This window comes from Papio anubis, chromosome 6, assembly GCF_008728515.1.
Source record: "Papio anubis isolate 15944 chromosome 6, Panubis1.0, whole genome shotgun sequence".
NCBI classification, from domain to species: Eukaryota; Metazoa; Chordata; class Mammalia; order Primates; family Cercopithecidae; genus Papio; species Papio anubis.
Window position 1 is genome coordinate 28,400,812 of NC_044981.1, and position 26,727 is coordinate 28,427,538.

The window sequence follows — 26,727 nt, forward strand, 5'->3', positions numbered from 1 at the left end:
CCAAAAAATTCTGTAAACATAATTTGCATAGTTGTTTCTTCAAGATTGTGTCAATAATTCCGGCCTTATTTTTTAGAAGAAAAAGTTACCCTTTAGGTCATTCTAATGGCCTTAAATTCAATTGAACCAGACCAGGTCTCATTCAACAAGCAACTGAAAAAATGGCTTACAATACAATATATGCTATATAAACCGATACTATAGATTGTATATATGACAGCCGCCCCCACCAAGAAAAAGTAGCATATTGGTGAAAAGACCAGGGTAACAACCGCAGAAAAGGTATCTTAAGGCAAATAGTTCAGACAATTCCTGATATAAAGCTCAAAGCTAACTTTTTAAAAGTGCTTCAGTTGTATTTAACACTTAAGCAAAACATTTTTGACTATACATCTCTATAATGCACAGTACTAAAAAAGTACAAAATTTTTATCACAAAGATGGTTATGCAACTGAATACCACAATGTTTGTAAGGTGGTATTACAGTTTATGAAGACAGCTTTTGCTTTTTATTTTTTTTTTTCTGAAAGTTTTTTGGACATTAACAGGCGCTCAACATCTTCCATCTACTCCTTTCTGAACTGGCTCAGACTGCTTAGCACACATGCAGAAGATGTTAAGAAGGTCGTAAAACACAATTCCAACAGCCATATTTCCGTGGCATACATGGGCTGGCACGGAGACTCAGAGTGGGGGAGGCAGGGGTCGGGCTGCAGGGCAAGCACAGCCACACAGCGATGGTGGCAGAGTTGAGGACAGAGCCCGGGTAGGCGAGACATGGCGCGTCAGGTGAGACAAAGCCAGGCAAGCTAACGGGAGGGACAGCACGAGTGAGGTGAGGCCAAGCGGCGCGAACTCCAGCGCTGGTGAGGCAGGTGGTTTGCTCTGGAGCCCCAGCCACGAGGACGCGCCTGCTCTGCCCTCGCCCTTGCCCAGCCCTTCTGCCTCAAAACTCGGAGTCTCAGCCTCCCGAGTAGCTAGGACTACAGGCGCCCGCCACAACGCCCGGCTAATTTTTTTTTTTTTTTTTTTTTTGTATTTTTAGTAGAGACGGAGTTTCACCGTGTTAGCCAGGATGGTCTCGATTTCCTGACCTCGTGATCCGCCCGCCTCGGCCTCCCAAAGTGCTGGAATTACAGGCGTGAGCCACCGCGCCCGGCAAAACTAACTCTTAAAAGATGATCCCTGTGGCTGAGAGAAGCTGGCGGGCGGATCACAGGTCAAGAGATCGAGACCATCCTAGCCAAAATGGTGAAACCCCGTCTCTATTAAAAATACAAAAATTAGCCGGGCGTGGTGGCGGGCACCTGTAGTCCCAGCTACTAGGGAGGCTGAGGCAGGAGAACGGCGGGAACCCGGGAGGCGGAGCTTGCAATGAGCCGAGATCGCGCCACTGCACTCCAGCCTGGGCGACAGAAGGAGACTCCGTCTCAAAAAAAAAAAAAAAGATAATCCCCGTGGCTGAGAGAAAAAGGCAGAATCATCTTCAACTGTGCTCCAAATAATTGTATTTCTGGTTACAAATCATGTACCTTCAGTCATAACAACGTAAACCCAGTTTTGTTAATGAGTGATGAGATTATGGCTCAAGCCTGTAATCCCAGCACTTTGGGAGGCCGGGAGACGGGCGGATCACGAGGTCAGGAGATCGAGACCATCCTGGCTAACATGGTGAAACCCCGTCTCTACTAAAATGGGACAAAAACTAAAGGCCGGGCGTGGTGGCGGGCGCCAGTCCCAGCCACTGGAAGGCTGAGGCAGGAGAATGGCGTGAACCCGGGAGGCGGAGCCAGTGAGCAGAGATCCGGCCACTGCACTCCAGCCCCAAGTGGTGAGCGAGACCTGTCTCAAAAAAAAAAAAAAAAAAAAAAAAGGTGTTCTAAAGCAGTTAGCAGTTACAGGATTTTGACAGTTGGAGAAAGTTTGGCAGTATACAAGTGTGCCACGTATTACATCTGACGTTCAAAGCCACCGACCCATTTTCAAGTATTTGAAGACGTCAGGACGCTCTGCCCAAGCCTAAAGAAAGAGAAATAACAAACCACCGTTCTCATTCTTCAGCTTACTAAAGTGGAGACGCCGGGGATCGAACCCGGGACCTCGTGCATGCAAAGCACGCGCTCTACCACTGAGCTACATCCCCCGAATCCTGACACTTTCTTTTCCCTTTGTTAACTCATATAGCTCTTAACAACATTGAGTAGCGCTACACAATTCCGTCGGCTTTTTCAATTTATATTCATAGAAAATCAACTCTGTTCAACAAATTATTATTAATACTATACATAACTTCCCTGTGTTTTCCCTAAATTTCATTTACCACAAACAGTTTATAAGTGTCGATTTATGTTAAGTTTGTTCCCTTTTTCTAGTAAGGTAGCTTCTGGAGCGCAGAGGCTCATTGCGCTCGCTGGAGGGGACCGTTGAGTATTTCCCGGAACCGTTTATTAGCTCAGCCTTGGACATAAGTCCTTTTACCCTTCAGCAATAAAAACATGGCCCTTTCTCCCCGCTCTCGGGCGGTTAATTTTAACCCGCAGATCGAGTTTCAGCGGACTAACACTCCTCGAAGACCATGCCTCGCCTCTGCCTTCTTAGGATTCAGCTTGGGGTGGTCCGTTGACTTCTCCGGTGAGCTCCTAGCGTTTGCGGCCGCGTCACATCGCCAACCTGTGCCTCGCCCTGCCTCTCATCCCCGTTTTCTTTCTTGCCCGCGTAAGTGTGGCGGACAGGGATCCTATTCCCTGCCTTCCATCCCGCCCCTTCCTCCTCGTCGCGGACTCCTTGTCCTCGCAAGTTCACCTCCCCGTGGAGGACCTCCTCTCTCTGTCATTGGAACAAGCCTTGCTCGGTCGTCAGTGTGGATGTCCCCGGGTCCCCTGGAGCACTCGAAATCTCCCCCAAAAACACCAGAGAGCAGCGGTGGGTGCCCTGCCCCTTCCTGTTGTACCCCTCTGGCCGCTAGAAAATCAATGTGAACAAAAAGGCAAAAGCTAAGATGAAACCTTTTGAATCAAGTAAAAGAGGCCTGCAAATAAATAAATATAAATCTCTAGAAATAAGCAAAGAGAGCCGAACTGGAGGATAAAAACTTCGGCTCTTTGCTTATTTCTCCCGCCGCGCTTCTCTGCATCCCAGACTAACTCTCTTCCACCCACCACCTGCCGCTCCTCGCGGCAGCAGGTGGTTCCTTAACAGACCGCAGCGTGTGGTGGAGAGATCTGGGTGACCCGACTCGGGCGTCCATCACCCGGCCTGGGCTGCGGGACACGCTGGTAACCAACAGGCCCATGCAGGTTTAGCCCTGCGTGTTTAGTGAAAGTTGCCTAGCACCTCGAGGCGTCCCTGATTCTCCTGCCGCCTGCAAAGGGCTGGTCTCTCCTCTGGGGTATGGGGAGCAGGGACGGCAGCCGTCGCCGCACCGCAAGCCAACATGCAAATGCGTTAACTCTGTCCGCCCCAGCTCGGTGTCGGGGTGTGCTTCTGAGGGATAGGAGCTCTCTGCAATGTCCGTGGCAGCGGCCAGACCGCAGCTGCCTCTTCCTCTTCGTCCAAATTCCACCCTTCCCGCTTCCTGCCGGCGAGGAAAATGTATCTCAGAAACCCCAAGAGAGGAGGAACGCCCAGGACTGGGAGACCTTTCGCTCCGCGGCTGTGCGGTAGCTCTCCTCTAGCGGTAGGAAGAGGATCTGCGGCCGCAGTTTGCCTTGGGGGCCATAGTTATCTCTTCCAATGGAGCCACCGCTTCCCTCCTTGCTTCTCTCCCGCCTCCGTCCGGGATCACCAGCCTGGTCCTTGGAACATCTTGCCAGCGGGGACAGTCGGCGCCGGGACTCTAAGGGGGCACGTGCTCGAGGTCACTCGGCTCTGATATGGGGTAGTGGTTGGGCTTGGGAGGCGTTGCGAACGTTGTTTGGGATAAGCTTAGTTGCAATTTTGGCATCCGAGCGCAAGACACCTCCTCCCCGCCAAAGGGGCAGGAATCTTCTAGAACCCAGAGGCAGAGGCCTCCCCTCTCGCGTGCGTTTGCAGTGGCGCTGAATGTTCTCCCGGCTTCTTTCGCTTTGTGGCTGGGGCTGCTTTGATGCTGGGTCAACTGTCAGACACGTGTGTCCCTTCCTCTTCTCCCTGCTAGCAAGTCTGACTGATTTATCCTTTTGGGTCACAGGCTTGTCTCAAAGATGAAACCTGCACGATTGAGAACACCTAGCGCGGACAATGAAAATGCGAATGGTTCCCGGACTCTCTTGCTCCTCTCCTACTCAGATCGCCCTATCAATTTCCAAGCTAAAATGGCTCGACAGGTGTGAATGGGGGATTCAAGAGGTTTTGTTTTGCTTTGTTTTACCCCCAGAGGAAATCAGCTTAGCTATAACACGATGCTAACAACCCCGTTGGCTTGTATCGGCCTCATCCAAGATCTTGGGAAGGCTCCCAGGCAATGTGTTCATGTGTTCAGCTGTATACATCTGCAAAATTTGTGACAGCAAAATTTTAACCATAACCAAGGTTCGATTCCAGAAGCTTATACACGGGCTGCCACATCCAATAAAGGCGGCAAGAGTGCAAATGACCTACTCCCCACCCGGACACCAGGGAGTGAGGAGAGAATCACAAGTGGAAACTTTGTTGGCCCTGTAGTTGGAGGGAAGCACACTTTAAATCCTTCAACTAAGATCCACTGGAGGGCAAGCCGGGTGCTAGCAGTCAGTAATACAGCCTTAATACCGCCTTAAAACCACACATTAAAATTGCCGGAGCTAAAGAAGGTAGTAGTTGGATCTTGGGAGGTGTTCTTCAAAGCAGGCCTCAGTGGACTGGATACAGCAGCTACAGAGTAGCTCTTGATTCTTCCTTATTGATTTGCTAACTGAGGGCATGATTAAGAGAAGCAGACCTTAGTGTTCCTAGAATGCTCCTAGACTGATGTTCTTGGGCTAGGGTAAGACAGATCAGAACAAACCTCAAGAACATTTTCAGTAATGAAGCGTGGAAGACAGAGAACCAAAGAACATCAAACTCCCTTCTTAGCACCAAAAGTGGAAATTGACTGGTGCACTGAGGCCTTATTCTCCTAGCCTTTTCTGAGAAGGCTGTCTTTGGTTTCCAGTAAGAGAAGACGAAAGGGCACCACCAGGAGGAAAGCCTGCAGCTTTGTTGGACACAAGACCCTGACATTGAAAAAATGGATGTGCTGTTACCTCTTTCTCCAATCTATGTGTGGTAATATCTGGCCATTTTTAGTGGTGGAGTAGTTTTTCTGATGAATTCTGATAAGGAACAAGACTAGTACATGATAACAGTTACATGACCCTCGTTGACCCCCAAATGGTCAATTCTTAGTTTCCAAATTCTTAGTGGATCAGCATCCCTCCTACCCCCAAGATTGAGCACTGCCAGGTCTAAATGCCCATCAACATGTGTACTGCCTTGACTCACCTGGGAGTTGCTTACCTTTAGGCCTTTGAATTCCATTCAAGGTGGGGATCTGGGATTGCAATGGTCCCCCACGTATAAGGAATTCCTTGCAAGTTGGGCCAGGGCATCATAAACTTCATGATTTAGACCATGCCCTTTGTGCCATGGCTACTAGCGACTGGATGGTGGAGTGAAGTCTTGCACTGGACAGTTCAGCTTAGAGCCTGGAAGGAGCGAGAGAACCATGGTAGAAAGTGTGCTAAGAGCAAGGAGAAAAAAATGTATAGAGTCTGTGGTTAGTGGCACTTCATATGTATTTATGAAACTAAACTGACTTTAAGAAATGTTTTCCCAGAATTAAGCAAGCCTAAATCCCCTCAGCTAATTTTGTTGTTGTTGTTTTGTTTTGTTTTGTTGTTTTTGAGACAGAGTCTCGCTCTGTCACCCAGGCTGGAGTGCAGTGGTGCAATCTCAGCTCACTGCAACCTCCATCTTCCAGGTTCAAGCGATTCTCCTGCCTCAGCCTCCCGAGTACCTGGGACTGCAAGCACCCACCACCACACCCGGGTAATTTTTGTATTTTTAGTAGAGACGGAGTTTCGCCGTGTTGGCCAGGCTGATCTCAAACTCCTGACCTCAAATGATCTACCCACCTGGGCCTCCCAAAGTGCTGGGATTATAGGCATGAGCTACCACACCCAGCCCCCTTAGTTAATATTTTGAGAGAGACTTTGGTAAAGATTAGAGAACAAATCTTCCTTCCTGCCTCCCTTCCTCCTTTCATCCCTTTCTCTCTTCCTTCAGTGTGACTTGGTATAGAGCATATGGTTCGCAAGCATAAGGTCTTAAGTCCAATCCCTGGTATGTTTGCATTGCAGGGCAAACACCTGTAGATCTGCTTTATGTCGCTTTTTGCTTTTTGAAAAAAACCAGTTTTGTTTATTTTAGGAAATGAACACGTTTGGGAGGTTTTGGGGGGTTGGGTTGTTTAATTGTTTGATTGTTTTTTCCCCAGCTGGAAACAGGACAGCTCAATTTCTTAATGATTAAAGGGAAGATCAGGGTGTAAACAACCAGAGTCTTCAGTAGCACTCTGTTGTCTCCAGGAACTTCTTGTCTCCCTCCAGGTTCCTGCAGCCCCTCTGGCAACCAAACTGAATGGATTGGAGGTTTTGGGGTAGAGGGGGTTAAGCCCCTGTCCTGCTGCACCTGCACTGGGCTGACCCAGAGAACTACATGTTCAGGAAGAATGAGTTCCTGTCATCTTGCACTTATCTCTCCACCTGGCCGAGTCTGGTGGGTTCCATTCCTAGTTAATCTTGCTTGTGAAAACCATCGCAGTTTTGAATTGTGGGTCTGTGTCTTCACACTAATCCCTAGCTCTCAAACTGCCTCTGTGTGGAATTTTTTTCAACTTCTGTTCTTCCTTTTTCAAAATATCTGCACCCTTCCTTGTTCTCCCCCTTATTCACTACTGCAAGGAAAGTTTTAAAGAGACCAGTTGTGGCAAATGGGACCACATAAAAGGCACTCAAAAGGGCAATGTCCCACAAAAATTCTCTCACTAGCAGGAATTTGAGATATCAAGGGAAATTCAACCAACACAAGTACATTTTTAGGTTTTTAGCTTCATATATTAAAATCTGCCATTTTGGGCCAGGCGTGGTGGCTCATGCCTGTAATCCCATCACTTTGGGAGGCCAAGGCGGGCAGATCACGAGGTCAGGAGTTCAAGACCAGCCTGACTAATATGGTGATAGCCTGTCTCTACTAAAAATACAAAAATTAGTCGGGCATGGTGGCACGCGCCTGTAATCCCAGTTACTAGGGAAGCTGAGGCAGGGCAATTGCTTGAACCCAGGAGGTGGAGGTTGCAGTGAGCCAAGATCATGCCACTGCACTCCAGCCTGGGCAACAGAGTGAGACTCTGTCTCAAAAAAAAAAAAAAAAAAAATTCTGCCATTTTAGACAACTGTGATGCATTCTAGGTCTGAAAGGTCTTAGCTTTCCTTGTTTTTGTTTTTGTCTTTTTGTTGTTGTTGTTTGTTTGACTTTGGTTTTTTAGACTTTATTTGTTTGGAACAGTTTTAGGTTCACAACAAAATTGAGAGGAAGCCACAGAAAAATCTCATATAATCCCTGTCCACACACATGCATAGCTCCCCTCTCATCAACATCGCCAATACAGTGATGTATTTGTTAAAATTGATGGCCTAAATTGACACATCAGTATTACTCAAAGTCCATAGTTTACAATAGGGTTTACTCTTGGTGTTGTACATTTTATGGGTTTGGATAAATATATAATGACATACATCCACCATTATAGTATACAGAGTATTTTTGCTGAGCTAAAAATCCTTTGTGCTCCACCAATTAATCAGTTCCTCCCTCTCCCTCTAACCCTTGGCAACTTCTGATCTTTTACTATCTCTATAGCTTTGCCTTTTCCAGAATACCATATATTTGGAATCATACAGTATGTAACTTTTTCAGATTGGCTTCTTTCACCTAATAATATGGTGTATGTTTCCTCCATGTCTTTTCATGGCTTGATAACTCATTTCTTTTTTTTTTTAGCACTGAATGATATTCCGTGGTCTGGATGTGCCACAGTTTGTTTATTCACCTACAGAAGGAAATCTTGGTTGTTTCCAAGTTTGGGCAATTACGAATGAAGCTGCTATAGACATATATGTGTAAGTTTTTATGTGTACATATGTTTTCAGCTTCTCTGGTTAGAGACTAAGGAGTATAATTGCTGACTTGTATGGTAAATGTATATTTAATTTTGTAAGAAACTGCTAAAGTCTTTCAAAGACGTCATGCCATTTTGTATTTCCATCAACAATGAATTCAAGTTCCTATTTTTTGACATCCTCAACAGTATTTGGTATTGTCAGGGTTCTGGATTTTGGTCATTCTAATAGGTGTGTGTGTTGTCTCTTGTTTTAATTTGCACTTATCTGATGGGATATGATGTGGAGCATCTTTTCACAGGCTTAGTTGCTACTTGTTTTGGGTTTGTTTCTTTTCAGTCTTTCTTCTCTTTGCTTTTTGGTTTTGGAAATTTCTACTGATATATCCTTAAGTTCAAAGCTTCTTTCTTCAGCCATATGAAGTGTACCAATAAGCCCATCAACATCATTCGTCATTTCTGTTACAGCATTTTATTTTTATCTCTAGCATTTCTTTTTGGTTGTTTCTTAGAATTTCCATCTCTTTGCTTACATTGCCCATCTGTTCTTGCATGCTGTCTAATTTATCCGTTAGAGTCCTTAGCATATTAATCATAGTTGTTTTGAATTCCCCATCTGGTAATCCCAAGATTCCTGCCCATGTCTGTTTCTGAGGCTTGCTTTCCATCTTCAAGCTGGGTTTTTTTTTTTTTTTTTTTTTTTTTTTTTGCCTTTTAGTTTGCCTTGTAACTTTTTTCTTGATAGCTCAACATGATACACTGGGTTAAAGGAACTGCTACAAATAGATCTTTAGTAATGTGAGGGCAAGATGCAGGGGGACAGGAAGATTTCTGCAGTCCTCCAATTAGGCCTGTCTTTTAGTAAGCCTGCATGTCTGCAATGTGAATCATACTGGTATTGCTTAGTTGTTTTTCTCTTCCCTTAAGGGGACAGGTATGGCTAGACTGGACTGGAGTTAAATATTTCCCTTCCATGACATGGAAGCTTAGAGCTATCTGGGTTGGGTATTTTCCTCCCCTCAGAGCTGATAAAACCTCAGCAGGTTAGGCTCTGATTAACCAGTTTCTCCTGAGGGCAGAACTTATTAAGACAAACAGGTGCTATTCAAAATAGTCCCTTTTCCTCTCCCCATGTGGAAGCACAAGGGGATTTTTCTCTAATATTTACCATGATAATCTGGTCAAGTTCCTGTAAGTAAAACACACAAAAGCATGGGGGCCTTGCTGTGACTGGGTCCCCCTGGAGTTTTTAACTCTCAGACTTGTGTACACCTAGCCTCCAGCAATTCATTGATTAGAATTCAGGTTTTCTTACCTAGGCAATGGTTCCCACAGATGTTTCTGCTCCAGTATGCTGTGATTTTCGGTGTCTGTCTGTCTCTCCAATTTGGGGGGGCACCAGTTTCCTCTGTGACCTATCTTCTTTTATGAATCTAAAAAGAGTTATTGATTTTTCACTTCCTTCAGCTTTTCAATTGTTGTTAGAGCAAAGTGGCAACATCCAAGCTACTTACATGCAGAACCCCAAACTGGAAATCCAAACTGTTTTTACTCAGTTTTATTTTCCTCTCTTCTCCTCTTTTTTTTTTTTTTTTTTTAAATCCCAATGAATTGTACCTCTATTATATGTACTGTTGTTTCAAGGAAAAAAAAAAACATGGATGGGCGCGGTGGCTCACACCTGTAGTCCTAACACTTTGGGAGACGGAGGTGGGCGGATTGCCTGGACTCAGGAGTTCGAGACTAGCCTGGCCAACATGGTGAAACCTCGTCTCCTTTAAAAATACAAAAATCAGCCCGATGTGGTGGCATGTGCCTATAATCCCAGCTACTCGGGAGGCTGAGGCAGGAGAATCACTTGAATCCGGAAGGCAGAGGTTGCAGTGAACTGAGATCCTGCCACTGCACTCCAGCCTGAGTGACAGAACAGAACTCCATCTCAAAAAAAAAAACCTCAAAAAACAAAACAAACAAAAAACATGAAACAAAATGTATTTTGAAGTACAAAGGGCCAAAGCGCTATGGGGCAATATTGATATTTGTAGACATTCAGAAATGTGGCTAAAAGGAGAAATCTGACAGCCCCTGAAAATTTCAGCATAACACAAATTGACTTGTTTTCAAATAGATTTGGTGATTTTTTTTTTTTTAATGCAGGTTTTAATTTCAGCCTTCTATTATCACATACCACTTTTTAAGATTTCCAGTTCTAGGCCGGGCACGGTGGCTCACGCCTGTAATCCCAGCACTTTGAGAGGCCGAGGTGGGGGATTACTTGAGGTCAGGAGTTCGAGACAAGCCTGACCAACATGGTGAAACCCCCTCTCTACTAAAAATACAAATATTAGCCAGGCACGGTGGTGGGCCCCTGTAATCCTGGCTACTCGGGAGACTGAGACAGGAGAATTGCTTGAACCCAGGAGGTGGAGGGTGCAGTGAGCCAAGATCGTGCCACTGCACTCCAGCCTAGGTGACAGAGCAAGACTCCATCTCGAGGAAAAAAAAAAAAGAAAGATTTACAGTTCTAGTCATAACAAGCTTTCTGTAACACTCATTGGATTAGGCAAAGATTGTGTCAGTCATTTTGCAAATGTGTTAATCTTCAAAAATAGGCTATAAAAGTATAAAACTATGAAAACAAAATCTAGATTATGTACATGTGGCTCAGCTGTGAACAGAAAAAAAGGTCAATAGTGTACAGTTTCCTGATACAAAGCACTTCATTGCAATGCCAGCAGGCTGATCTCAAATGAGGTCTCCCTTGTAACACAAGAGCTAAGATATATTAGTCTGTTCTCATACTGGAACAAAGAACTACCTGAGACTGGGTAATTTATGAAGAAAAAAGGTTTAAATTGACTCACAGTTCCACATGCTTAACAGGAAGCATGACTGGGAAGCCTCAGGAAACTTACAATCATAGCAGAAGGTGAAGGGGAAGCAAGCACATCTTACCAGACGGACCAGGTAAGAGGGGTGGGGGAGGTGCCACACACATTTAAACGATCAGATCTCCAGATCTGATATCACTATCAGGAGAACAGGAAGGTGGAAACTGCACCCATGATCCAATCACCTCCCACCAGGACCCTGCTCCAATTCCACATGAGATTTGGGCTGGGACACAGATCCAAACCATATCACAAGACTTCTGTCAAGGACACCTTGTATTGCATAATTAAAATAAAAATAGGATTATTTTACGATTTTATCCTTGCTCTATGAAGAAGAGCAGAGCCAGAAAAAATAACAGTGAAAATTTATTTTTTAAACAGTTTCTTAGTAAAATATTTTGTGGTTGCTAAACCCATGTACTACTGCATAAACTCAGCCATGGTCAACACTTTAAAGAAACAAAAGGGCCGGGCGCGGTGGCTCAAGCCTGTAATCCCAGCACTTTGGGAGGCCGAGACGGGCGGATCACGAGGTCAGGCGATCGAGACCATCCTGGCTAACACGATGAAACCCCGTCTCTACTAAAAGATACAAAAAACTAGCCGGGCGTGGTGGCGGGCGCCTGTAGTCCCAGCTACTCCGGAGGCTGAGGCAGGAGAATGGCGTGAACCCGGGAGGCGGAGCTTGCAGTGAGCCGAGATCGGGCCACTGCAATCCAGCCTGGGCGACAGAGCGAGACTCCGTCTCAAAAAAAAAAAAAAAAAAAAAAAAGAAACAAAAGTTTAAACTCTCTAGGAAGCCAGCAGGTGGACATCCTCTCTAAAGCCCAAATTGCATGTGCACTGAGACAAACGTTGCTGCTTCAAAACAACCAAAATTGGGAAAATAACTGAGGTCCAGAAACAGATTCTCTTTCTCCTGACTCCTCTTCTCCTCTCAATATGGTGGATAGATTCTTTAATGTTCAAAGGCTTTCAAATATAAACAGAAATATCTGCTACTGTTTGTCTAATACACAAGTAATTTTTAAAATAGTCACATACTATTTTCACAATATATTAAAAATCACTTTTATTTCCCTCACAAGTTTAAATGTTTTAATACACACACATAAAAATTCAGGTCTAATATGTCAAATTATTTTATTTTAAAATGCTAGAAACACCTTAGTACTGTGCTAATGTTAGAAAATGAAACAGCAGGCCGGGCGCGGGGGCTCACACCTGTAATCCCAGCTCTTTGGGAGGCCGAGGTGGGTGGATCACCTGAGGTCAGAAGTTCAAGACCAGCCTGGTCCGCATGGTGAAACCTCATCTCTACTAAATATACAAAAATTAGCCGGGCGTGGTGGCAGTCGCCTGTAATCCCAGCTACTCCAGAAGCTTAGGCAGGAGAATTGCTTGAACCCGGGAGGCGAAGGTTGCAGTGAGCCAAGATCGCGCCATTGCACTCCAGCCTGGGCAACAAGAGCAAAAACTTTGTCTCAAAAAAAAAAAGAAAGAAAGAAAGAAAACGAAACAGCAATGTTGTATTCATCACTACCTTACATCAGCGGTTCTCAAACGTAAGCATGTACCAGAATCACCCTCAGGGCTTACTAAAACATAGATTACTGAGCCCTACTTCCACAGTCCCTGACTCATAGGTCTGGAGTAGGCCCAGAGAATTTGTATTTTTAGTAAGATCCTAGGTGATGCCGATGCTGTTGTTCTGAGGACTACACTTTGAGATCTATTGCCTGACACTGAATTCTGTTTCTTACATTTTGTAACCCAGATTTATATTTGAATATTCACATTTCTCTTATGCTTTTTATTCAACAAGATACAGATTTACTCATCCAATCTACTGAGTGGGATTTTTCTTTTTAGACTAGGCGGAGGGTTGGTCTATGGATAATTCCAAGACCAAAACCTAAGACTGGGTATGCCTTACAAGATGAATCTATCCCAGTACTTTAACCCGCCGAACATCAGGAAATTTCCCAGTGGTTTGCTGTAACCATCTATGGTTCTACTTTTTTTTATTCTGCCCTTTTCAAATGACTGGATCTGAATGACTTATATACATAGTCCTGCTCGGATAAAAGCCAGTTTTGCAACCGCTTGTTCTGTGTTGGGCCTGGTGAGTTTCCAATTACTCTAACGGATTTAGTAACATTCATTTAAATCTTCTTTCTCACACTCATAACCTGCAAAATTCACACAATTGTTGCCCGAGAAACTATTTAAAACTTATTTTGGGGGAAAAAAATTGATCGAATACAGTGTATTTTAAGAAATTTTGTCGGCAAAACGATCTTGCTGGGGATGTAGCTCAGTGGTAGAGCGCATGCTTTGCATGCATGAGGTTCCGGGTTCGATCCCCGGCATCTCCACTAGGTACAGCGCTTTTAATGTTGATTCCTGTATGTGCTGCTGAGCAAATACTTTGCTCACTATTATTGCCAAGGTCTCTCAGGCTGTGGTGCTGTAACTCCTTTTCTGGAAAGTGGGAGGGGTAAGAAAGGACGTTAGGCAGAAAAAAGGATTGGTTTGTTTCCACCTCTGCCCTTTGTTTTTTCAACAGCTCTTTGATCTTTTCACAGTACTTCTAGGTTTCCAGGCTAAAACCAAGTATTTTATTTTTCATTCCTTCTATTTTACAAGTGATCATATTTAAAGCCATCTGTTGAATAGAAAGTACATTACTGGGTCCGCCGCGGTGGCTCACGCCTGTAATCCCAGCACTTTGGGAGGCCGAGGGGGGTGGATCACGAGGTCAGGAGATTGAAACCATCCTGGCTAACACGGTGAAACCCCGTCTCTACTAAAAATACAAAAAATTAGCGGGGCGGGGTGGCGGGCGCCTGTAGTCCCAGGTACTCGGGAGGCTGAGGCAGGAGAATGGCGAGAGGCAGAACTTGCAGTGAGCTGAGATCGCGCCACTGCATTCCAGTCTGGGCGACAGAGCGAGACTCCGTCTCAAAAAAAAAAAAAAAAAAGAAAGTACATTACTGGTAAAGTGGGTAAAAGTATGGCTAATTTCCTTCTTTTTCTTTTTTTTTGGAGACAGAGTCTTGCTCTGTCGCCCAGGCTGGAGGGCAGTGATGCGATCTCAGCTCACTGCAACCTCCACCTCCCTGGTTCAAGGAATTCCCCTGCCTCACCCTCCCAAGTAGCTGGGATTACAGGCTCATGCCACCACGCCCGGCTAATTTTTTTATATTTTTAGTAAGGACAGGGTTTCACCATGGTGGCCAGACTGGTCTCGAACTCCAGACCTCAGGCAATCTGCCCGCCTCGGCCTCCCAAAGTGCTGGGATTACAGGAGTGAGCCACCCGTACCCGGCCAGCATGACTAATTTCTAAGTGGGTGGCTGTGTGCAACTGTGAAGGTGACCAGGGGAAATTGTAGGCAAAGAAGGGTATTTAGCTAACAGGACAGAGTTGTTAGAAATGTTTGTGAAGAGGGGGAAGGTCAACAGCTTTTGTTAGTTGCTCCTTAGTTCTTTTTGTAAACTAGAAAAAAAAAACTGCTGTTATCAATTAACATCAATAAGCACAGGTCAAGAAACGGTGTTCTCTAAAATAATATGATGAGAAAATTTGCTCGTGGAAATTATATCAGTAAGAACGGAACAATCCATTATTACCTAGATTATCTGAGCCATGTGGCTCTGATGAATTTGACTTTGACATTCACTTTGACTATGATCTTGATGTAAAACCTCAGATTCAATTTCCAACCAAGTCCGGAATTTCATTAAGGGTCTTCAGGCACATCTGTCAATATTTATCTTAACTCTGTAGTTTCAAGAAAGCAGGTTCTGAGTCTGCTTCTCAGCCCAACCCTGATGCAAACTGTTTTACTTATAGCCCTGCTTTACTTTGATGCTATCAAAATGCTGCTTCGTTTAAATTGAATTAAACTCAACTAAAGGCCACCCTCTCCCAAATCCTATAATAATTCTAGCTTTTGTTTTGTTTGGTGAAAGTCTGCACTTCTATTTACATTTCTCCCTTGCCTCAGCAAGGATTAAATTAATTTTTTTAAGTGTTAGGATCAAACAATTGAGATTTATTTAGTATTTTGAATATAGAAGCTAAATATGAATATTGTGAGGTTAAGAGGCTAAGAAACAGAAGCTGGTTTTTCTGACAAAAATAAATTAAAGTTTTTGAAGTTAGTATGGGGAAGGCCTTCTTAAGACACATAAAAAACTTCATGAATAAAAATACTAATTCATTTGCCTAGGTCAAATTTAATATAATCTTTTGACAAACTGAAAAACCAGGAATAAACTGTAAAGACATTTTCAGCATATAAAAAAATAAAAATGTTATTAAAAATAAATAAGGAGCATCCACAGGTCAATTTTCAAAAAAAAAAAAAAATTAGAAAGTGAGTAAAGTTTTTTTTTGTTTTGTTTTTTAGTTTTTTTTTGAGACAGAGTTTTGCTCTTGTTGCCCAAGCTGGAGTGCAATGACGTGATCTCAGCTCACTGCAACCTCTGCCTCCAGGGTTCAAGCAATTCTCCTGCCTCAGTCTCCCAAGTAGCTGGGATTACAGGTGTGCGACACCACGCCCGGCTAATTTTTTGTATTTTAAGTAGAGATGGGGTTTCACCATGTTGGCCAGGCTGCTCTCGAACTCCTGACCTCAGGTGATCCGCCCACCTCAGTCTCCCAAAATGCTGGGATTACAGTTGTGAGTCACTGCATGCAGCCATTTTTAAAAATTTAACCACAAAGGTGGATGAAGGCAGAACTTGTGTAAGGCAACTCTGATTGTTGAATACATTAACCCATAGGAAGTACATAATTGCATACATGACAGGTAGTGTTTTAATAAAAAGTAAATTGCAAGTGCCATTTATTTTGACTTAAAATATTTTGAACAAGAAAACTTAACATATTTTGTCTGAAACGCATTAGCTGATGGCACTTGATCTGAATTCACTCAGATAAATTATAGTATCTTGTATAGATTTATACTTCAACTTAAAGGAGGAAAGAAAGGAAGGAAAGATAGAAGGAAATAAATAAGGGAGGGAAGGAAGAAAGGTAGCATAGAAGGAAGCAAGGAAGGAAAGAGAGGAAAGAAGACAAATATGTCTCAAACTTCTGAGGCAGAAGAGTTGTTCTTTTTCTCTAAGCTCTACCAGGGTTCTACTCTGCAATGTCAGTTATATAATCACAATGTTTTACTCTGTATTTTCCACTATGAAACCTCAAATGAAATTTTTCTCAGTCATTGAGGCTTTTTCTTTTTTTTTTTTTTTTCCCCAGGTTGGAATGCAGCAGCACAGTCTCGGCTCACTGCAACCTCTGCCTCCCTTGTTCAAGGGATTCTCCTGCCTCAGCCTTCCGAGTAGCTGGGATTACAGGTGCGGGCAACCATGCCCGTCTAATTTTTGTATTTTCAGTAGAGACAGGGTTTCACCATATTGGTCAAAGCTGGTCTAGAACTCCTGACTTTGTGATCCACCCGCCTCGGCCTCCCAAACTGCTGGGATTACAGGCGTGAGCCCTGGCGCCTGGCCTCTCATTGAGACTTTCTTAAGTCAGGCTTAATATGAAACATAATTTCATCATCCAGTTTGCTAATAATATTTTATTTGGATTACTGGAAGTCATTTCTGAAGAAGGATGGACGGAAGAGGGGAAGGAATGGTCAATGAATAAATAAAATAGTAAGTGGATGAACAAATAAACAAACTTGTTTCAGGAAAATTTCATACTTGTGGCCGGGCACAGTGGCTCATGCCTGTAATCCCAGCACTTTGGGAGGCCAAGGTGGGTGGATCACCTGGGGTCAGGAGTTAGAGACCATCCTGGCCAACATGGTGAAACCCCATCTCTACTAAAATACAACATCCTGGCCAACATGGTGGAACCCCATCTCTACTAAAAATACAAAAATTAGCTGGGCATGGTGGCGGCCACCTGTAATCCCAGCAACTCAGGAGGCTGAGGCAGGAGAATCACTTGAACCCTGGAGGCAGTGGTTGCAGTGAGCCGAGATCGCCCCTCTGCACTCCAGCCTGGGCGGACTCTCTCTCAAAAAAAGAAAAAAGAAGAAAATTTCATGCTTGCTTAAGCCTTATTATGGTCTGAAATCTCCATAAAAAAATTCATATGTGGAATCGTAACCACCAATAACTCAGAAGGTGACTCTATTTCAAGGTAAGATCTTTAAAAAGGTAATTCAGTTAAAATGAGGTCATTAGGGCATGCCCTTAGGCAATATGACTGATGTCATTATAAAAAAGAGAAGATTAGGAAAAACACACATGAAGGCAAAAACACCAAGGAGAAAGCCAACTAAAAGTCAAGGAGAGAAGCCTTAAAAGAAATTCACTCTGATGACACTTTAATCTCAGATTTCTAGCCTTCAGAATTATGAGAAAATAAATTTCTGTTGTTTAAGCCACGCAGTCTGTGGTACTTCGTTATGACAGCCCTAATAAACTAATAGAATCCCAAATGCAATCCAGGAAACAACTTTTGAAAAAAACAGATGTTGTTACTGTTGCAAAAAGCAGTTCATTAATTTTGTTTTCTATTCTCTTCACAACCCAGGGAAAACAGAAGTTTGCCTTTGTCAGGTATGTATTCAGCAACCATTCCCACTTTCCTTTGGTTGACATTCTGTATTGGGAGAACTGGAAGCTAACAGAAAGTGCCTTTTCTGGACTCCTTTGCAGCTAAGAATCTTGACACAAATGAGATTTGACTGAGATTAGATATACTTCTCTGAGATTTAGCAGGCAGAATATCATCATGCTGATTTTGTCTATTTTTTGCTAGCAAGCAAGATCATGAAGATACGCTTTCTCAGCACAGTGTTAACGGGTCTGGTCTCTAGCCTTTAGAATTAGAGAGAGTAGTGCAGAGGCGGTGGCCATAGTCCATGTTCCAATGTTCATTCACCAGCTTCATGAGTTTGAGAAGTTATTATAAAGGAAGCAATCTCCTAGCTCTAATGTTGTTACTTGGATTATGGTTACAATGTTCTGAGTCTCAAAAAGTTTATTGCCAGCTTCCCTTATAGATTAGTTCTATAGATATTTTCTGAAATCATAGTTGAAGGTCTAATCTAAAGCCTGTTTCTCAACCTTGTCAGATAATTTTGTAGTAATCCAACTTCCTGTTTTTAACTCCTTTTGTTTGAAATACTTAGAATGCTCCCTGTTTCCTACACTGAACTTTTAATTATTTTGCAGATTAAGAAATACCAAAATTAGTAATAGTAATGGATTGTAGGAACCCATGAGTCCATATAAACAAACAAGTAAATGTCAAAAGAGAAGGGGGGCGAGGCACAGTGGCTCACACCTGCAATCCCAGCACATTGAGAGGCAGAGGTAGGAGGTTCGTTTGAGTCCAGAAGTTGGAGACCAGCCTGGGCAACATGGCAAGACCCCCTCTACAAAAAAATCTATATATTAGCACCGCAGCCTGGGTGACAGATCAAGACTCTGTGGAAAAAAAAAAAAAAAAAAGCTGGAGGGTTGGTGGAGGCTGGGAGGGGAAGGAAACGTTTTTCTTCCAATAGCAGAAAGATAACTTGTAAATGTAGAATAAATGATGGATTCAGAAGATCGTCATTTGGCAACCATCATACTTCTAACTGATTCAGGCCAGGATCATCAATGGGTGCTAAATTAAGTTGATAAAAGTTGAATGATAACAGGATATTTACATAGTCTCAAAGTCAGGATACTTATTAATGACAATGGAGAAACCTGGCAAACACTGTCATAACCAGGTGACCAAAATTAATACCACTGGTAATGGGACAACCGCCATTAAATATCTCCTGATAAAATGCACTGAAAAGGGTATAATATCAGTTCTCTGGTATTCCTACTCAAAATTCATAACCGAAATCCAATCATGAGGAAATAGCAGACTAACCCAAATAGAGGAAAATTTTACAAAATAACTGGCCTGTACTCTTTTAAAAATACCAATGTTATAAAAGAGAAAGAAAGGCTACAGAACATGACAATTAAACATATGCTCAAAGATTTTCTTTTGCTAAAAAGGACATTATAGGGACAATTAGCATAGTCTGAATAAGGCCCATATATTAGACAATAGTATTATATCAATGTTAATTTCTGATTTTGATCATTGTACTGTGATTATGTAAGAGGGTGTTTTCCTGTTAGGAAACATACATTGAACTATTTAGGGGTAAAGGGTCATTATGTCTACAACTTATTCTTTTTTATTTTTATTTATTATTATTATTTTTTGGCCGGGCGCGGTGGCTCAAGCCTGTAATCCCAGCACTTTGGGAGGCCGAGGCGGGTGGATCACGAGGTCAGGAGATTGAGACCATCCTGGCTAACATGGTGAAACCCCGTCTCTACTAAAAATACAAAAAAATAGCCGGGCGAGGTATGGCGCCTGTAGTCCCAGCTACCGGAGGCTGAGGCGGGAGAATGGCGGAATCTCCAGGAGGCTTGCAGTGAGCCGATATCGCGCTTACCGCACTCCAGCCTGGACGACACAGCGACTCCGCCTCAAAAAAAAAAAATATTTATTATTATTGTTTTTGAGACAGAGTTCACTCTGTCACCCAGGCTGGAGTGCAGTGGTGCTATCTTGGCTCACTGCAACCTCCGGGCCCGGTTTCAAGAAGCCTTGCCTTGTACCTGGGAGGCCGAAGGCGGGTGGATCACAAGGTCAGGAGATCGAGACCATCCTGGCTAACACAGTGAAATCCTGTCTCTACTAAACAAAATATTTAAAAAAAAATTAGCCAGGTTTGGTGGCACTCACCTGTAGTCCCAGCTACTCGGGAAGCTGAGGCAGGAGAATGGTGTGAACCCAGGAGGCGGAGCTTGCAGTGAGCTGAGATCGTGCCACTACACTCCAACCTGGGCGACAGAGCAAGACTCCGTCTCAAAAAAAGAAAAAAATACATATGTATACATATATACATATGAGATATGAGATAAAAGTATATATATGTATATGTATGTATATATATGTGTGTATATATACACATATGAGATATACATATGAGATAAGGTCCATATTTGGGAAGATTGAGTGAAGGATGCAACTTTTCTGTAACAATGAAATTATTTTAAAAGTAAAAATTAAAAGAAAAAGAAAAGAATGAGACAGACCTTAGGAGAGTCAAGTTACTAACCAAAGGTCCACATTTGGTAGTGAGGGATCCAGGACATGCATACAGACTTTGTCATCGAGAACTCCATGCTCCTTTCACTCCTGAGCACAGTCAGTCACTTTATTGCCAGCCTTTTCTTTGCATTTATATGTGAATAGATTTCTCTTTGGTGTGACTTGATCCATTGAATGAGCATTGCTTTCACTAGAGGGAGGAAAGCATCTTTGGATTGAGTTGAGAGCCACTTCACTTTTCAATCTCTGGTCCAGTACATAAACTTAGAAGTTGTGTGCTGAGTTTGCACAGAGACTAACACAGCTCTTTGCGGAGTGTGAGGCGACTGCAAAAGGCGAGTTTTAAGGCTCCTTAGATAATTCATCTTGGGGATCAAAAGACTTTAGAGGACTTGACTCCAACCTCTCTTATTTTGGCAGCTAGGAACTTTATAAAAGAAACAGAATAGAAAGTTAAACTTTCCAGAGAACCCCCAGTAAGCACAACTAAATTCTCATTAAAACATTAGTGAATTCATCACCATTAAGTAAAGAGAAAGAGGTTAGCATTATTTCTTATCAATCAAAAATTAAACAAAGGCATTGATGTACTTGTCTGCTGAGGTTTTACTCTTAAAACATCTGGAAAAGGAGTCATTTGTGAGCAATAACTCCCTTGAGGTTGCAGATATAGGCTTTTTCTCAATTTGGGGGTTTTTCCCCCTAAAACTTGATGCCAATTCCTTTTAATTATTTCTTACATTTATACTTTCTCCACTTCTGATTATGTTACTGGTTATCTGCTTTTCTAGTTAATTTTAAATTTATTTTCCAAAAACAACACAATAAATAGGAGAATACATCTTAAACTTTATATTTTTTTCTTCACTCATAATTTTTGAAATGTGTTTATGTTCAATTACACATGGATTTTGGTTGCTCTTAATATGAAATTAAAACTCCTTGGCATGGCCTCTAAAATTCTGACACAGTTTGGTCCTATCCTCCTGCACCCCATCTCTGAGGCTGCTTGCCCGTGGCCTTCCCACTGTACTCATACCAGTTTTTTTCCAGTCCAATGCACTTTGTCTAACTTCCTCTGCCTGGGTTTCCCTATGCTCTGTCTGCCTTTCCTATACTGTCCTCTTTCTTTGCAACTGAAGACTCTCCTCTTATCTCCCTGATGAAACTAAATCTTACCCGTATGTTCTAAATCACAGTCATTCTTTTTCTGTAGCACTTCTCATAGCCATAATGTTATGTTTGTCATTATATAAATAACTTTATTCACTCACCCATCCCCAAATAAGCTCTTACCTCCTTTGGGATAGAGACCAGGCCTGTTCAGCTTACCTTCCCACACCTTGATGTGAGTAGGTATAGAATTGATAATTTTGGGCCGGGCGCCGTGGCACACGCCTGTAATCCCAGCACTTTGGGAGACCGAGGCAGGCGGATCACGAGGTCAGGAGATTGAGACCATCCTGGCTAACACGGTGAAACCCCGTCTCTACTAAAAATACAAAAAATGAGCCGGGAGTGGTGGCCAGAGCCTGTAGTCCCAGCTACTCGGGAGGCTGAGGCAGGAGAATGGCGTGAACCCGGGAGGCGGAGCTTGCAGTGAGCCGAGATGGCGCCACTGCACTCCAGCCTGGACGACACAGCCAGACTCCGTCTCAAAACAAAACAAAACAAAACAAAATTAATAATTTTGGGAATGAATGAGGAGATGACTAGAGTTCTGTAACTTCATGTAAAACAGATGAAGGCATATCTTCCACTGCTTGAGGTTAGCTTTAAGAGGTGTTTATGGACCACATAGAATTCTTTTCAGAATTCACTTCAGTGATCTCGTATCCAGAAATATAACTTTTTGAAACCGGCATGCTGGTTCAGAGTCATAATACCCCTATTGGGACATCTGCTTCTAATAACCCAGTTTAAATCAACCAAAGAAAGGGAGTGATAGTCCTATAAAAATCAATGTCAAGAAACAAAATATGTCCTCTGACCCTAAAATAGCTTATTTTTTCTGAACATTCATTTGTGATTTACTGTTTATTGATTTATGGACGTCATGGATTTTTTTCAGTGGCACATAGGCACCAAAGAACTTAAGGAGGTCAGGGAAAATCTCAAAAGAATATGCAAAATTTGTCCATAAGTTTGTGTGTGTGTGTGTGTGTGTGTGTGTGTGTGTTTATATACAAAAGTTTTTATTAGATAATCTAATGAGACTTAAGACTTCGACTTAAGTAACTTTGACTTAAGTAACTGAGAAATATTGGATTGAAATATTAGCTTGATTGGCCGGGCGCGGTGGCTCAAGCCTGTAATCCCAGCACTTTGGGAGGCCGAGATGGGTGGATCACGAGGTCAGGAGATCGAGACCATCCTGGCTAACACGTTGAAACCCTGTCTCTACTAAGCCTGTAGTCCTAGCTACTCTGGAGGCTGAGGTAGGAGAATGGTGTAAGCTCGGGAGGCGGAGCTTGCAGTGAGCTGAGATCCGGACATTGCACTCCAGCCTGGGCGACAGAGCCAGACTCTGTCTCAAAAAAAAAAAAAAAAGAAATATTAGCTTGATTATTTATCAGCTATAAGATTTGGGCAAGTTTATTTCCTTCTGATACTTCATTTTTTATCTGTAAAATGGGCATAATACTGTTTACTTCGGTTAATAGTCTAGGAATTAAAAGTATGTGAGAAAATACATAAAGTACAACTTAGTAAATGTTTCATAAATTGCAACCATTTTTCATCCATGTGGAATTTAAGTAAGGTTTCATGGAGTTTGAGAAACCAGAAGAATATATTTTTTAATGTTTTGAATTAAAAGTTTTACCATTTTATTTTAGATATTTTTTATCCGTGATTGAACTTGAACCCCTGAGTTTGGTGAAATTCCAACATAACTGCCTGAGAGATCATCAGAAACTAACAGCCTTTGAGGATGCAGGTGGAATGAAGAGAGACTGGAGAGACTAAAGCTCTATGCAGTGGATCTGATATTGTGATTAAGGATTATAGACTAAAAATTGTGATAAATTCACAAAAACAGATGGCCCTTACTAAAAGGGGAAAGAAAAAGACACACCCACTTTAAGGCCCCGCTGGGATTCGAACCCAGGATCTCCTGTTTACGAGACAGGCGCTTTAGCCAACTAAGCCACAGAGCCAGCTGCGCAGACCCCATGGCTTCTTTTATGACCGAATTGTACTTAATTAGGTGAAAAGTTGTGTTGCCAATGAGAGTTACTGTGTTTTCGAATACATCAACTTTGTAGTAAAGGCAGACTCCTGAAAGGAACTTTTAGAAATTAGACTCCCTTCGAGTCCAACACAACACATCCACACTCACATAATCACTTAGAAAATGTGCTTGGAACAATGTCAGCGCGTCCCAGAGGGCAAATAAAGCCGTGAAATCGGAGAGTGGAGATGAACCGTGTTCCCAGAGGAGGAAGAGGCACCTGTCTCTAGACGTAGCGAGAGCAGTTTTTATATTCCATGGCATTGTGGTGATTTAGAATCAAGTGATTGGATTCTAAAAGTGGAGTGAAAAGCTTTTCTAGCCAAACAGATCATTCAGAATTTTCATCACATTAATGGCTTTTCTGGCCATTAGAAGATAGCACAGGGATGCGCTGAAAAACAAAAACTGTTATCGCGTTCAGACTCTCCAAACAGCTGCCAGATCACTGCTCTAGAGAAAGTAGGCGACAGCTGGGAGGCGACCTAGTCTGAGCTCACTTAACGGTTTTGTATTTCAAATCCAAAGAGCCTTTGCCTGCTCGAGGCTTGTGTTCCAGCGGCTCCTGAGAGGGGGCACAGATGGAAACCAGAAGGAGAGGCGTCACCGGACAGGGTCGTTCCTAATTCTGCTTTCCTCATTTTGGTTCTTCAAGCTTCCATTAGATTGTTTCCTAATATCTTCCTTATGGATCCTCACCTTGTAGAAGCTAAACAAACATTAATTGATTGAAAAATCCCCAAATTAAGATCCATTCTGAAACTGTTAACGTTTGTATCCTAGTTTTCTGCCTTTGCTTAGAACTGAGGCTGGTGCCAAAGTGAGGGAGTGAGTTCACCAAATAAAGCAAACGTCTCTGCACATTATCCAGCTTTCCCGCCATGTTAAAAAGACAACAGGGAGGATTACAAAATTCCTTGTTTAACCAGACAAAGGCTGGAAGGGGCTCTGGGCCTGATAACGCCCTTGAATCCTAAAGTCTTCTTAATTCCTCTCTTGAGCCAAAAGTTGGAGCATTGCCATTTCCTATCCCATTCGGAATGTTTTTGTAGTGAATATAAACTTATTTTCCTGTTAACCAAGAGAGTCATGTTTTAATTTAATACAGATTAACAAACTGTTATGATTAGGGCTACACTAACAGTTACTGTATTAAGAGTTACTGAATATTTACTGAGTTTGGGAAGCAACATCCCCCAAAATCATAAGGACCAGGAATCATAGCCTTTCTGAATTTGAATCAGCCAAATTGTTTATGATCAGGATTGTACTAACTTCAGTCACTAAAATACAACTGGGATGGCATCGTGTCCAGGGAAATATTGTTCAAGTTCTTCCCAACAAGAACGACATTGAATACCTACTGTGTGTCAGGAATTGAAATAACTTCTGTAGACACAACTAGGAAGATAGCCAGATGATAAAAATCAAACAAGGAATAGTATCACAATAAAAGAAGTACAATGTGATAGCTGAGTGCCTAACAGGGCCCAGTAATCTAGTTCAAAGCATAAAACTTTTGTTTTAGGTATAATTCTGACATTGCCCAGTTCAACTAATTTTTAAAATTTCTTTTTGACTTTTGCTGGAAAAAGTCTTAACAGATTTTTTTCCCCTAATGTGACAATTAGTACTTGAACACACCTAGAATATATTCAAGTTAATCCAAGATAATTAAACAAAATAAAGAATATGGCTGGGCACAGTGGCTCATGCCTATAATCCCAGCACTTTCGGAGGCTGAGGCAGGTGGATCACGTAGGGTCAGGAGTTGGAGACCAGCCTCTCCAACATGGTGAAACCCCATCTTTACTAAAAATACAAAAATTAGCCAGGCATGGTGGTGGGCACCTGTAATCCCAGCTGCTCAGGAGGCTGAGGCAGGAGAATTGCTTGAACCCGAGAGACGGAGGATGCAGTGAGTCGAGATCACACCACTGCACTCCAACCTGGGAGACAGAGCAAGACACCATCTCAAAAAAAAAAAAAAATTATTGGACCTCATGAGACTTACTACCACGAGAACAGTATGGGGGAAACCACCCTTATGATTCTATTTTCTCCCACTGGGTCCCTCCCACAACATGTGGGAATTGTGGGAGCTACAATTCAAGATGAAATTTGGGTGAGGACACAGCCAAACCGTATCACTATCCCAATGGGATCCTCCTCCAAATAGACCTGTACTCACAAAGAAAAAAAAAAAAAATATGTGAGTGAATTGAAAGGGTAAATAATTCACATGAGATCTCCAGTCAATTTGATGCAAAAGTGCTCAACTAACATCAGAATCCAAGACAGCTGACTGAGGGATATGAATATCAATACTGGAGTACGGAGATTGTCACAACTGCAGTGACTTCATATTACCCTCAGTTATGCTTTCTTTGTTGAGAATAGGGTGATTTGCCATAATACTAGTTAGTAGCTGTCAAGAATTGAATTTTGTCCCCTGAAAATTCATGTTCAAATCCTACCCTCAGTACCTCAGAATGTGATCTTATTTGGAAATAAAGTAATCAAAGAGGTAATTAGTTAAATTGAAGTCATATGGAGTAAAGTGAACCCCTGATTCCATATAACTGATGTCCCAATAAAAAGAGGAAATTTGTCTGGGTGCAGTGGTTCACACCTGTAATCCCAGGATTTCGGGAGACCGAGGTGGGCAGATCACCTGAGATCAGGAGTTCGAGACCAGCCTGGCCAACATGGTGAAACCCCATCTCTACTAAAAATACAAAAATTAGCCAGGCGTGGTGGCAGGGGCCTGTAATCCCATCTACTCAGGATGCTGAGGCAGGAGAATCACTTGAACCTGGGAGGCAGAGGTTGCAGTGAGCCAAGATCACGCCACTGCACTGCAACCTGGGGATAAGAGCGAGACTTCGTCTCAGAAAAAAAAAAGGGAGGGGGGATGGAAATTTGAACATACACACACATGCAGAGAGAATGCCATGTGAACATGAAGGCAGAGATTTGGTGATGCAATCACAAGGAATTTCAAAGATTGTCAGAAAACCACCAGAAACTAGAGGAGAGGCCTGAAACATTCTCCCTCACAACCCTCAGAAAGAACAAACCCTGATAACACCTCAATCTTGGACTTCTTGCCTCTAGAACTGTGAGATTATAAAGTTCTGTTGTTTGAGCCGCCTAGTGTGTGCTATTTTGTTATAGCAGCCCACGGAAACTATTGCAGTAAGCAGCATCCTCTGAGAAATAACTAAGATGTGTCCTAAGATTTCCCCCAAACTTTACTAAAATGAACTTATTTAAAAAGAAAACTAGTAAATAAGGGGTGAGATGAAGTAAGTGTGACAGGTTCATATGCCTAATTAAA

The 26,727-nt window shown here is 42.7% G+C and overlaps 1 long non-coding RNA gene and 3 other non-coding genes across 4 annotated transcripts; 2 read left to right on the forward strand and 2 right to left on the reverse strand.

Annotated features, from left to right (window-relative positions):
• Positions 1-2,072: 2,072 nt before the first annotated feature.
• Positions 2,073-2,144, reverse strand: TRNAA-UGC. The gene has a single exon. It is a non-coding gene; the product is annotated as a tRNA-Ala (tRNA).
• Positions 2,145-6,046: 3,902 nt separating this feature from the next.
• Positions 6,047-24,465, forward strand: LOC103883570. The gene is made up of 4 exons (XR_002521491.2): positions 6,047-6,715; positions 8,000-8,118; positions 17,576-17,601; positions 22,993-24,465. It is a non-coding gene; the product is annotated as an uncharacterized LOC103883570 (long non-coding RNA).
• TRNAA-UGC lies at positions 13,318-13,389 on the forward strand. The gene has a single exon. It is a non-coding gene; the product is annotated as a tRNA-Ala (tRNA).
• On the reverse strand, positions 23,240-23,313 carry TRNAT-CGU. The gene has a single exon. It is a non-coding gene; the product is annotated as a tRNA-Thr (tRNA).
• Positions 24,466-26,727: the final 2,262 nt, after the last annotated feature.